The sequence below is a fragment of the Delphinus delphis genome, chromosome 10, assembly GCF_949987515.2.
Source record: "Delphinus delphis chromosome 10, mDelDel1.2, whole genome shotgun sequence".
NCBI lineage: Eukaryota > Metazoa > Chordata > Mammalia > Artiodactyla > Delphinidae > Delphinus > Delphinus delphis.
Genome location: NC_082692.2, coordinates 78,134,244 through 78,148,177, shown reverse-complemented (window position 1 = coordinate 78,148,177; position 13,934 = coordinate 78,134,244). Strand labels below are relative to the sequence as shown.

The following is a 13,934-nucleotide window of genomic DNA, read 5'->3' as shown; positions in this document are numbered from 1 at the left end:
ATGTGACCTCAAGCAAATCAGTTCACCTCTCCCGATGAGAATTAATGAAGGAGATAAGACCAATAAAGCACAGTGCCTAGCACATACTAAGTGCCATTATCACCATTATCCCCATTCTACAGATAAGAAATTGAGTCTCCAAGTGGTGAAATAACAAAGGTCGCAGAGCTGGTGAGTGGTAGGGGCCAGGGCTTGAAACCAGTTTTTTCCTTCCTTCTACAACTCTTTATTGAGAACCATGCTTGGCACTTAAGGACATAACTGTGAAACAGACAGACAGGTACCTTGCTCTCATGCTGCTTACATTCTGCTAAGGAAGACAGCCATCGAAACTTTACACAAATAAGTGGAAAGGTGCTTGAAGGAGTAAAAGCAGGGTACCTGAATACATATGGGTTTGACAGAAAGTAACAAGATCCGTGGAATTTGTCTGGAAGGTTGGGAAGGCTTCTATGAAGAGGTGGCATTTAAACTGGGATCAGGAGGGTCCAGGAGACAGAAGAGGTGTTCAGAGATGAGGGTGGCAGCAGGCTCTCCAGGCAAGGGAAACTCAAGTGAAGAGACTCTAAGAAAGCATGTCACATTCGAGGAACTAAGAAGCCAGAGCACCTGAGGAGGCTGGACAGGTAGGTGGGGCCAGATCAGAGGACCACGGAGGAATATGGTAAGGATTCTCGATGTCATCCATCACTGAGGCAATGGTAAGGCATCAAATGATTGGCTGCCCTTGATGAAACAGTAGTAAAATGCTTATTCTGACCCCAGCTCCCTGAGGTCAGGGCCATTTGGTATCTTTTCATCGTCTGTACTTCTAGGACACAGCAAGTATACTTTTGATAAATATTTATGAGCCATATGAAAGAATCTTTGGGAAAGACAAACCACTTCTCCCTCTTTCTAAGTCCACAGCTGATGCTTCTATTAAAGTTCCTATTGCTGATTATTATAGATGGGTGTGAACCTCTTTTCACTGTTTGGTCATAAGTTTCTGGAAAGCAGAGTAAATATCTTATTTATTTTTCCATCTCTCAAAGCCAAATACTCAATAGTTATGGACTGAAACATATCCTCTTTTAACAGCTAAAAATCTCTTCTTCTATTTCTAGATTGCCTGAGTAAGAATCTTCACCCTACCTTAGTGAAATAGATCTGAAGGGATAATTGGCAAGGATTAAAAAAAAAAAAGTTCTGCTTTCCTTTTGCAGCTTAATTTTAACAACAAAAACCCATCTCACCAATGTGTGACTGAAATTACAATTTTCATATTTTAGGATAAATCACTTGTACAGTTCGCATGCATTTTTTCTAATCTTAGTTTAATTTTAACCAACAACAAAATGCCCCAACAGAAGGTCTTTCAGTGATTTTCCAATTCTTCTGAGAATTGTTCAGATTCTCTCTTTGAATATTTAATAACTCTGATAAGGGTAGGGTAACTGTTTAGGCTACTTATATTAGAAGACAGAACTGAGTCATAACCAATAGCTCATATACTTGAGGGTTTATTTTGGGATTTCAGGAGATGAGGATGATAAGATAAAATGATGAAACTGGGATTATGAATATGCTACTAGGGTGTGCTAGTAATTTTCTGTTTGATCCTTTTTCCATCCCCAGACCAATTTTCCACCATTCTGGCCCTGCTCTGTGCCCCAGAGGCTGACCTCTATGGGTAGCATCACTAGGTTCATGCAGTCAGGCTTCCAGGTGGGTCTGGCCAATAGAAGGCACTGGAAGGAGATCAAAGAGGGAGGAAAGAAAGTGGAGGAGGGGAGTTTTGCTTCTTTATTCTCTCCCCGGTCTGGGCTGCATTTTCTGGCAGTGGCTGAATCCCTCCAGGGCTATTGCGCCTGTCAGACAGCCCCTCCTCTTTGGCTCTAGCTCTCTCTTTGGACTCCAGGAATGAATGCTATTTCTTCTCTTTGCTCCTTTGGACCTAGCAGTGATAACAGCTTCCCATTGCTGTTAGTTTCTGGGTGACAGGAACCCCATGTCACCCTTAACTCTGCCCACTCTCTGAAAATAACCCCTTCATTAAAGTCCTGAACCATCAGAGTTGGACTCTGTTTCCAGCCAGAACTAAGAATTCAAACCATAGACTTGTAAAACCAGCAGTCTCCCTCCTTTGCATGTGAGCAGTTATCACAAAGGTTATTCATTTTCCAGAGCAATTCCTTCACACCAAGCACTGCATGTAAGCTCTTAGGTTTCTCAGGCAGAAGTGACACCTTTTAAACTGGTCAGTTCAAGAGAACATGAGAGGGCACTCTTGAAAAACAGCTGGCAGAATGGAGGGGCTGACACTTAACAATTCTCTAGGCAGGAGTCTGCTACATGTGAAAAATAAAATGTTTACAAAGAGATGCCACCTCCTCCTATTTCTCCCTGGGTTTCCTCTCCCTGAGAGCTTTGGAATCAAAGTCAGCACTGTATTTTCACACTGAATACCCAGAAGTTGTATCACTGCCTGGGGAAGTTGTCCTGTGTGTCACTTCACTTTGCTATTTTCTCAGACCTGAGGATCTGCTTACCACTAGCCAAGGCACACAGAAAGAAAAGCCAACCATCTTGTATTACTAGCCACCTGCCTGTGACCTTTCCTTCTTTCTCTCTTTCACAGGGTACGTCTGCACTAGGCAAAAGATGAACCGGATGAGAAATTCTGCTTTGTTCAGCCTCGCTTGTCTCTTTAACACAGCTGACCAGATTAGCACTTTTCCAATGGCAAGGACTGGCATATGCTTATACCATAATCTGCTCTGAGCTCCTTCAGATTTTTTTACCAAGGCAACTGGATTTGAGGTTAGATGTTAATTGAAATCACCTGGGAGTCTCTAAACACTCCACCTTGCTTTCACTTGGCACGACTACCCTGGAGGTTACTATATTTCTGAATATTGGGGCATTCTTCTGATCAATCAAGAGCTGATTGGAAGAATCCTTCTAGGAGGTTGATAAGAATCCATGGGGCTTATGTCAACAAGCCACTCCAACAAAGACTCCAAATGTCTCCCTCTGCAACCAGCAGGCATTCAGAGCTGACAGCAAGAGTTGCTAAGATAAAGACAGGCAGATACACTACAGTCTGCAGAAAAGATGCTCTGCTACACTTCAGGGAAAGCTGGCCAAAGAGCGAGATAGCTCTCATGTCCCACCCCAGGGGGGAGGCCTCTCTCTTCAGCCTGAAGGAAACATTGAGAAGCAGTGGGATTAACAAAACTTGGTTCTCACTGTAGTGTATCCATTTCTAACACTTGTTACCCTTAAGTGTTCATTTCAAAGGATATTTTATTGGCAAACTCTATAAGCAGCTAGGTGGACATACATGAAATGTTAATAGTGGTATCTCTAGGTAGTAGAAGTATGAGTAACTTTTATTTCCTTCTGTGTATTTGTGAAATTTTCCAAATTTTCTACAAACACCTCTGACTTATGCAAATCAGGGAAAAATTATTAAACAAAAACCCTATAAGCATTCTGGAATTTCAGCTTTCTGTAAGAACCAAGTTTATGTAATTCTTGAAACTCAAAATCCAAGTTACATTTCTTAGCTTTTGTGTATTTTAAGATTTTCAATACTACTTTTTATGAACTATGTTTTCAATTTAAGAAACTACTCTAAATGTAAAAAACAAGAATGATGAACTGGGTTTAATGTGTAAATTTTTTCTGGGACACATCACAACCTTAACTGAGATAATTTAGACTCTTCAAGGTCAAAATTCACTATTTTCATACTCTGAAGCACTCCTAATACAGACGAAAAATGGAACTGTTTCTTTTTGTAAGAATACCACGCAATATCATATGCATGATATCATATGCAATGATATGTCTAAGAGACTACAGATAAAACACAGACTGGTGTTTCTTGCACCACAAATGTTAGCCAGTAAAAACTTTCCAGTCTATAGCTGATTAACACTTGACACCAGCTCTCTGGAAAAGAAAGCTAATCGTTGCTGGCAGTCAGCTAAAGCAACAGACACACTCAGAAACCTGCCTACTACGACATCATCACTGCTGTTTACTATGACAACTGATTTTTCAATTCAGTGCCATTTATAGTTTTAAACAGAAAGCTGGAATATGTACTAGCTTTCTAGGAGCTACCTTTCTCGTTATCTATAATAGCTAAACATGTATTATTCACTGTCTTGTGTTGAAATAAATTAACAAGGAATCTTGGAAACCATAAACATCTTTACTAGCTTCAGGAAGCTAGTAAATTTGAACAAGTGACTCCATTTAAACTGTCCTAATGTAATGGCAAATGGTCTCTTTTCCAACTTCGATTTATAGTTATAACTACCAGAACAATAATAATCAACAGGGTGAGGAGTACAGGGAGCAGAGACTAGAGTCTTAAATATCTCCTCTTAAGAGCAGCTAAGAGGAGATATTTAATCTCCTTTTGTGTTCAGTACTTTAAAACTTAAGGATAAAAAAGTGAATAAAATACAAAGCAATGAAAAGTATGCATTTTTCAATACAGAACTGTGTTAGCACTCTTCACGATTAAGTTCAAGGATCCTAAAGGTTCAAAATGTCTGCAAAAATGAGACCATAATACAAATTAGAAATGCAAGAGACCATGAGAAAATTAGATTTTTGACTACTGTTGTTAACAGAACATGTTTAAAAGCTGTAGAAATCAGTGCCTGAAACAAATTAGAGAAAGAGAGATAATTTAAAAACTAGTGTTAAATGCTAAAATGAGGTTCTAAAGCTACAGAAAAGTCTTGTGACGTCTCTATGGCCAAACAAGAACCACCATATTGCCATTATGATCATGTTGATGGTTCAGACGACAATGAAACTTTAAAACTGAGGCGGAAAAGGCCTAACATACAACCCTATTGTTAACAGAACACTGTCTGGAGACTTAATTAAACAAAAGCGTCCGTCAAGTGCTCCTCTCGAAATCTCTTGTAGTGATGGACCTGAAGAGCAGAAAACAGGGCAGACCATTTAAAAGAAGAGTCCAGGGGTTGGGAGGACAAGTGACTACACCAAAGGTGGTAATTACATCCTGGGGAAGTAAAAAAAGGCCAGACTAAAGGGCTCCAAGAGGTACTTCAAAACCAGCTAATCATGGGAAGATGAGGTGGGGTAAATCAGCGGCTTCTCAACTGGTTATCTGTGGGGAAATAAAAAGACGCTGGGACTCCAAAGCAACAGTAAACAAAAGCGGCTGCAAATGACCAAGGAAACCATTAGATACCTCCATTACACACCAATGTGCCCACAGTAAGAGGTTAATCGTAGGTTCACGCATCTCTAATTCAGTGTGGGACCTTGAGTAACCGGATAAGGGGCTTCTGCAATTGGTAAACCACCATTCTAGAACTGCCCTCAGCAAAGGCATGGGTAGTCAAAGTACCCAGGGGTTCTCCTGCCAACAGTCATATGCTGCAAGGGTAACTGCTTACCTTTTCTAAACCATATTCTCAGCTAAAAAACAGGGGGAAATATGCTCTTCTCTGACTTCAAAAGATGAGAGTATAAAACAGGAAAATATGTGAAAATGCTCTGAATAAAATCACATTGTATTTGCACATTTTACTGATTGAAGCATGGTTTAACTTATACTCTAAAGGCTATATAAACATAGATTGTCCCTTCAGCTTATAAGCTAGAAGGTCTAAAATGTTTATTTTAAGGTATCAGCAAGAATACAATGAAAGCAGCTAGACATTTCAAGAGACAGAAACAAACGCAGGGCAGTTTGGGACATTTAGTGCAGAGGCCAACAACAGTATTTATCTCACTGTGTCCTGAAGGGATCACTGTGCATTGGGTAAAAATGTTCTTCACAGGGACTCTGTTACCAAAAAATGGTTAAATTACAGTCCATGTGCTTTTCTTCTAAAATATCAGGGAAATGCATACTGTTTTATAAAAGATTACCACATAAGAAATGGATAAATATGTTACTGCACTTACAGTGGTAAGATTAGCTGAAATGGAAATAGGTGGTGTGGAACCACAAGATTGTGTCTCAAACTGGGGTTTAAGAGGCATGTAGGATTGGGAGGGAAAGAAGTGTTGCAAGTATTAAATGTGATAGATAATGCACAAAGTAACGCACACACAGAGGCCCACAAATGTTTAGACCGTGGACGTCTTTGGTTTTACCAGCCCTGCGTCCACTCCCCCCTGCTGAGGAATGATAATCGCCCCAAAAGGTACTTTCTTGGTGAGGCAGGAACCAAGGCACCTGCCAGCACACAGTCTGAGCCTGAGAGAGACACACTCAGTAGAGAGAGGGGTTAAAAACAATTGGAGAAGTTATGAAGTCCGGCACGCCGAGGACACTCTCCACCGAGTCCCGCTACGTGGATCCCTGAAGCTGCTCTGGATCTGATCCATTCTGAGGTCTGGTTCTTCAGCTCTATTGTCAATGCTGAGAGCTACACCACATCCTTCCAGCAACCTCCTTTCTCACTTAAAGTGGCCAGATTTAGTTTCTGTTGCTTACAACCGAAGACCTTTAGCTGATTAGTCATTATTTTGAGTCTAGAAGATGCAATTTTCTCAGAGATTTGGGAGATAAAATGTAATTTGATTGGCAAGTAATTTAGACTTAATTTTATGGTAAAACAAAGGCATGCATCATGGAGTAGAATACAAAATTCATGTCGAATTTTAAGATAATGGATTGTTCTTTCGAGATTGTTAAAGATCTGCTTCCTCCCACTTCTCACTCTCTCTCCCTGCCCCATGCAAGTGTCTTTAGCAAGGGGTTTAAGAAGCACTGGTATAGAGATTAACTTTCCTTAACTTTTAGAATTTGATCTCAGAATTTGATCTCAAGACCTGTGGAAGAACTGCCCTGCCCTAACTGTAAGCAAAAAAATGATCACTGTTTTAAGCCACAAAATTTTGGAGAGGGTTATTATTACTCAGCAATAGATAACTGATAGATGTGCTTCATGAATTATCATAATATATCTACATTCTTTTATTCCATGCATTTCCTAAAGTTTCCTAGGAAGGAACTCAACGCTCCAGTGTTTCCAAATAACGGTCACAGGCAGATGTGGTTACACTTCTCATTCTTTACAGCCAGGTCAATGCTTCTAATTCCACAGAAACAATGAAATGTACCTCAGTCAGAACACAGAGGTTTAGGCAGGAGGTAGAACATACTCCAAAGCCCAGCTAACTTAGGTGAAAATAAAGTGAAAATTTTCTCCAGTTATCATAGTTATACCACAAGGATGCAGGTACAAACAGGGTTGAGCTGGAATTGAAGGTAACTGGCTAAGAGAAGAAAAATGAAGCAAAATTGCTTTGTCTAAAAACTTAGTTTAAAAACTAGAGAACTCAAAACAGATTCTCCCTTTAACAGTTTCTCTGCCTGGAACCGCCTTCCATATAAACTTGAAAAATGAGAAAAACCCTCTTTTAAAAGCTCACCACATACTATCTAGAGAAAATGCTTGCTTTAGGTTACCATCCATTCAACAACTATTTACGGAGCACCAACTCTATGCCTGTGAGCCCCTGAGCACTCCTTTTTCTTCTTTTTTTTTTGATAGTGATACCAGGGTAAAGGGAGCATGACTGGGTGAAACTAGACCACATACCTGTCTTGGTCAAGGTAACTGGTCTGGTTAGAGGGTTTAGGCTGATGAATGCAGCAAACAAGGCTCTGCCCTCATGCAAACCTATATGTAGAAGAGGGGAAATATTAGTAGCTAATATTATCATTATCAGCACTATTATCACTATCATTGCTGTTATTATTATGCCCTCACCCCTCCCACCACTTCTTCCTCCTTGGATACTGCTAAGTATCTGGCACTCTGCTAAGCACTTATCATTTAATCTTCACAACAGCTTAGCATGGTATTATCCACATTTTACAGATGAGGAGACTGAGTTCTAACTGGACAAGAGCAACACAGGAAGTGCTGGAGCTCATGCTTTTAACCACTAGCCTGGACTCCCTCCATACATATGAATTCCTTACAGTTTTATAAGAATTTCAACAGGGGGAAAAGAATCCTTCACAACAAGAAATGAGGCACAGCATACTCTCTTTATCAATGCCTATGCGTCTGTGTTTTCAGTGAGTTTCTTCTAAAAACTGATATTTATTTAGTCCTGTATGGAATTTTTTCTTTCCTGTTGGAAGAGTCTGGAAAATATTCTTGCTTATTAGTAATATAGAAAACATTTTAAAAGGCATTTGAGAAAGCATATTTCACTTCTCATTCAATACAACACAGACCATGAGGGAAATTGGTCATCTCGGGGAATGAGGCCTCATTTAGCCACATATAGGAGATGTTTTCCATTAGTATGTTTATTCTTTAATAACTTTATCATTTTTTCCTCATTATAAAAGCAGCATATGCTACCTAAAACAAATAAACAAACAAAAAAAAGCATAAAGAGAAAAGATCATCCACAATATTATTACCTAGAGGTAACAAGCTCCTATTAGTGTTTGGTGTACGTCCTTCTAGATACTTGCTTTTAGGTTTCTATACACAGGGCTTTCATCCACCTTAAAAATCACACATTAAACATATTCTCATGCTATCCTCTGTTCTCCTAAACATCATTCCCATGCCAATAAATATCAACTTGCATCATCCTGTTTAAAGATTGCACAGTATTTTATTTCACTGTATGGATAGGCTCTAATTGACTTAATCAACCCTTTATTAATAGGCATTCAGATTACTTTCTGTGTTTTGCTATTACAAAAACCAGGGTAGTGAGGAGTCTAGCACACACATCTATGCACCCTTGACTGACTGGTTCTTTAAGATAAATTCCTAGATGTTGGCTTCGCATTTTATTTCATGACTTTGTTGGATTCATATTGCCCCACGTGTCATCCAGAAAATATGTACCAAATTTACCTTTTTCAAAAGAAGGAAACCCTTAAATATTAAGCGTAATAACATACTTTACATTTCTAACATTTAGATTAAATGGCCAAGAACTTTAAAACTGCAATTTATCACTAAGTATCTAAAGTATCAATTCAGGCCTCTGATATTGCATTAGGTTTATATTTGGAGGAGGGAAATTCTAAAACACCCAATTAGTGGGTTTTATTTCCAGCATAATGTGGTTTTGAAAAGTTAAACTCCAAAAAGAACATATTTGCTGCAAAACAAGCAATTAGTAGAGAATTCTAAAAGGCAGGAAGAGAAGTAAAAAATAATCAATTATAGCAACCACTAGGTCACCAAATCTGCATCCTATACAATGGCCAAGAGAAAAGGGTCAAGAGAGAGAAAAGGTGAAAAGAAGAAGAAGCGACTCTCAGAGCTTCAGTGACGGCCGGATGAAATTACACACAGACATATACATCTACATGCTCTGTACACACCAATCCTGGAGCTAATCTCCAGGGGTTAGAACACAAGAGGAATCTTTGTGTGCTTTATTTGAGCAAACATCATGCAGAGGGGGGTGGAGGAGGCTGCATACAGGTAACAGCGGCTCCTTAGCAGCTTGTGGCCTAGTATCAATTACTTCCCTTCCAGGGCACAGGGAGGGTAACAGGAACTTGAGGCGTAAGACAGCTCCAAAGGCACTGATTCCCTTCAAAACCATCACACAGGACAGGGCTCACTCATCAAGCTCTACAGAAAACTGGGCAAAGTGAGAACATTTTTAGCAATAAATAATTTACTGGTGAGTACAATGCGTGTGCTAAGAAGGGAAGGCCACACACCAAAACTAGTAACAACTAACTGTACTGGAGTCTCATGCTAATGGGGACGATGGGGGCATTAGATAAAGTCTGCATACCGAAAGCACTGAATACTTGAGATGGCAAATGGCTGCGGGGAGTGCTGCTTGGTGACTTCATAAACCTATAGGATTTCCGGGTCTTCTCGGCAAGGGGGTCAGCAAACTATGGCCCATGTATGGGTCAAATCCAGCCTCAGCCTGTACACACCATGAGCTGCTGCCTGTACACAACATTTTTAAATGGTTGAAAAAAAATTTTTAATATTTCATGGCATATAAAAATTATATGAAATTCAAGCATCAGTGTCCACAAAGTTTTACTGGCATGCAGCCATGCCAGCTCACTTTTGTCTATGGCTGCTTTCTCCATGCACTGACAGAGGTGGACGGTGTGACGGGGACCTGGGTGGCCAGCGCAGTTGAAAACATTTACTACCTCATCCTTTACAGAAAGTTTGCTGATCTCTGTTCTAGGCCATAAAAATCAAGTCATTTTTGAATGGTTCACAGCTCTCAACCTTGGTGCATGCTTATTAGTTTGGCTCTGACATACCCAGGATTTAGACATAGCCTGCCAGCCTAACAGAGAATGCAACCCCATTGTTAAGAACAGTAGACAGGTCTAATAGGACCTATAGATACTGGGGTACCTACCCATGATAACCAGAAAGATGTGAAAGGCTTTTCTGAATTGAAAGCAGGATGGTCCCAGAAGGTTTATGTGGGAATGAGTATGATTAAAGGTTTTCTCTTTGAAAGAACGTATGAGCTATCTCCTTCTACAGACAAGGATAAAACCATCCTCAAAAGGGCTACCACCTTTGAGCACTTACTAGGGGCCTATGACTGAGCAAAGCCTTTTGCTTTTCTTATCTCATTTAATGGTCATCTTTTCTAGACTCTGAGAGGCTGGCTGGCTGGCTCAGGAAATGGGAATCAAATCCAGGTTCGAGTCTAAAGCCTGTGTTCCTAACCACTCTCCAACTTGAAAGCAAAGGGCAAGAATGCTCACCAGGAATAAATGAGAGGGAAAGGGAAAGACCACAGGAATACCGGAAGCAAGTTTATTTTTATGGCCATGAGCATTTTATTCATCTCTCTCTTCACTCATAATATCCTCTCTTCCTTCAATGTTCAAAGAAAGGAAAATACAATTCACTTCTTCCAGAATCTTTGCTGGAGAGCAGTAGAGAGTGGAACTGAATGAACCATTCACTCCAAGAACTGGTTGTCAAGCTCAAGCCTCTGCCTATCGACCATCAATGTATTCGGTCTAAATTTTTAAGTATAATTGAGAAACAGCCACAATGCACCTAGGGCCAGCATGTCAAGCCCTTTATGTGTATGCATGGCTTATCAACTGACAGACAACAGTTTGCTGTGGGAACAAAATGGCAGTGCTTTTGCACCCTTAAGACTACATGACAAGGTTAAGACAACTTTAAAAGGCAAGTACTGAGCACAAAGATATACTTTTTCTTATTTTTTTTCTCTTAAGAATTATTCTAACTCCCATTTTATTTAATAAAAACATATATCTCTTATTAGGGGGGCCCAGGACCTCTCCTATAAAACTATAGACCCCTCCCCAGAAAAATACACATACACAAAAAAGATTAGGTCACAACCATAGGGAGTGCAGGAATCTCCTGAGGCCCACTCATGACTCCTTGAGGGCCACAGACCGCCAAAATAATCCTAGCTCTAAAAGCATATTACGAAATGCCTGTTTTACAGAACCAAGGTAAAGACCATAGAGCTAGCTCTCATCATCTTTTATAGTTTCAGAGGCTAATATTAAATAAATACTCAAAGAAACTTCCTTAACTAGACTCTCATACTCTCAAAGAACAAATATAATGACTTGAGTAAATCACCAAACCTAAAGTCATACATGTGCAAAGTCCAAATCAGTTTTCTTAGAGTTTAAAATCTGCTACTTCTTTCTGCTCACAGAGATTTCCCTAGGAAAGGAAGAAATGTTAGTATGGCATAGAGCTTGAGTCTCTTCTACTTTAACATTCATGAACATGTGAATATATAATAAACTGTATAAAAGAAAACCACTTGTAAGATTTATTAAAAGATGTTCTCTCACTATATATGAGATGGAGAAAAGTCAATTAAAAGAGTGCTTAAATGTTCAGTACAAAAAATCTGTGTCAATGCAATTGCCAGTTATGCGGCTGACAAAGCAGATTTTTTCAAGTTCAGAAAGGCTCAAATTTTGCTGTGTTTCCCACCACTTGAGGTAAGAATGTTCAGAAATGTTTATTTTCAGGTATACCTCAAACTTTAAAGTCTTTTTAATCTCTCTTGGTCTTATTACTTCAGAAAATTCCTGGCACTGCCCAACAAAATACAAAATGAACTTATAAGCGTTTCGCCAGGACTCCATCTACGAATGACGGATAGCCTGCCTCATGAAAATTTAAGTTACAGGGAGCAGTGATACTTTCCCATCAACAACATTAAAGATTATTTTAAGTCATTAGATACTGTTTCCAAATCAGTATTATGATGATACAGCCAAGTAACAAGTAACTTAAAAAGAACACCCTTTCACCACTTGACTATTACTTTTTTTTTTTTGACTATTATCTTTTAAGCAACAAGGATCCCCTCCAAAATGCCACTTGGGATAGACAGTCAACTGACACTTCAACTTACAATATGTAGTACTTAAGATTTAAAGTAATTCATCTTTTGGTTAGAGTGTCTTCTCTGCCTCTAAACCAAGAAAATGCACAGGATCCCAAACCCATGCACAGTCAGCATTTAGGCCAATATTTTTTCAAAACCAGGAGAGATTTCCCACGGTGGGGGAGGGCAAGTTATACCTCAAAATATTCACTCGAGGTAAAAATTTTTTTTTTGCCTTTGTGCTAAAAGTCAAAGGTGCTAACTCTTTAGAGAACTGTTGAAGAGCATTACTGAAGTTTAGACTTCATATATACGAATAAAATTCCATGCATACTGATTTCTCACTAGAGGTGATACACCCTTCACTGTCATACATTTGCATATACAGCTCTTCCTCTACAACTAAGAGAAAACCGGGAGAATGAACCCAATTTGCTTAAGGAAACTGAAACAACCAAATCCATACTCGATAATTGCTTCATCCCTAATATGAAGAAGCGAGGTACCTGGGGGGCAGAAATATTGTAAAGTAACTCAACAGAATATCAAACCTGGGTTGAAAACTCAGACCCGCTTCTTGCAGCTCACTGAATCGATCCCACTGGAGATCAAATCAGCCGGACTGCTGCGGCTCTTTTCCTCTCGCCCCTCACCATCGAAATGTTGCCATTTGCGAGAAACCCATCGAAGTTGAATCAAAGTGACTTTTGGGAAAAGACACCAGTATCACCAGCAGTGTGCTCCAGAAATGTGTAACTCTACACACTAGGCATCGTTTCTCATCGAGCACCTCCCTCTCCCGTCACTTGCGACTTCCCCTTAAGATGGGGGCAGTTTTTGAAAATCACAGAGAAAAATAAATAAGAGCACCCCATCCCGGTCATCGATGGGGATTCCAGCGCCCAGGGAGGACGCCCGGCAGCCGGCTCCCAGTAGCTGCGCGAACTCCGCCCGCAGCTCGCTAAATGTCTCGGGCCCCCTTTCCCAGCACCCGCCCGAGCCCCGAGGGGAAGGGGGCGGCCGCCGGGGCCGGAACCGCGCCACCTGGAACCCGGGGCCTTTTCGCTCGCCGGCCGCGCCCCGCGCAAGTGTCCGCGGGCAAGACCCGCCCAGGCGCGCGTGGGCGCCAACTTCGCGGGGACCCTCACGCCGCGCCCCCTCTGTGCCCTGGCTGCCCCGACTCCCGTGCTCAGGCGGGCAGGGCGCCCCCCCCGCCCCCCCCAGGAGAGCGAGCCCACCACTAGCAGCCGTAGCGGGAATGGGGCGGCGGGGCCGCGGTGGCCGTCCCCCGGGAGGCGCGGGGGGGCTTGGACCCGCGTAGCCCCCGCCGCCCCGGCGGCGCCCAGGCGAGCTCACCTGGCGTTTGGCGGAGGCCTCCGGGGCGGCCTCTGGGCGTGGGCCGGACGGGGGCAGCGGGGGGCGGGGGGGGGGGCGGCAGAGGCCGGGGCTGCACCGGGGCCGCCGCCACCGCCCGCCTGGCTTCGCCCCACACGCGCCGGCCGCGGCCGCCCCCGGGGAGTTCGGGGAGCGCGCAGAGCGCAGGTCCCGCGGCGGCGGCGGCGGCGGCG

At 41.7% G+C, this 13,934-nt stretch overlaps 1 protein-coding gene across 2 annotated transcripts in view; it reads right to left on the bottom strand.

Moving 5' to 3' along the window:
- ATXN7 (ataxin 7) overlaps positions 1 to 13,797 on the bottom strand; it is a 139,540-nt gene extending 125,743 nt beyond the window's left edge. For both annotated transcript variants that reach the window (XR_011246647.1, XM_069541163.1), the window contains exon 1: positions 13,723 to 13,797. The gene's annotated coding sequence lies outside the window, so the exon portion shown is untranslated. The remainder of the gene's footprint in view (positions 1 to 13,722) is intronic.
- Positions 13,798 to 13,934: the final 137 nt, after the last annotated feature.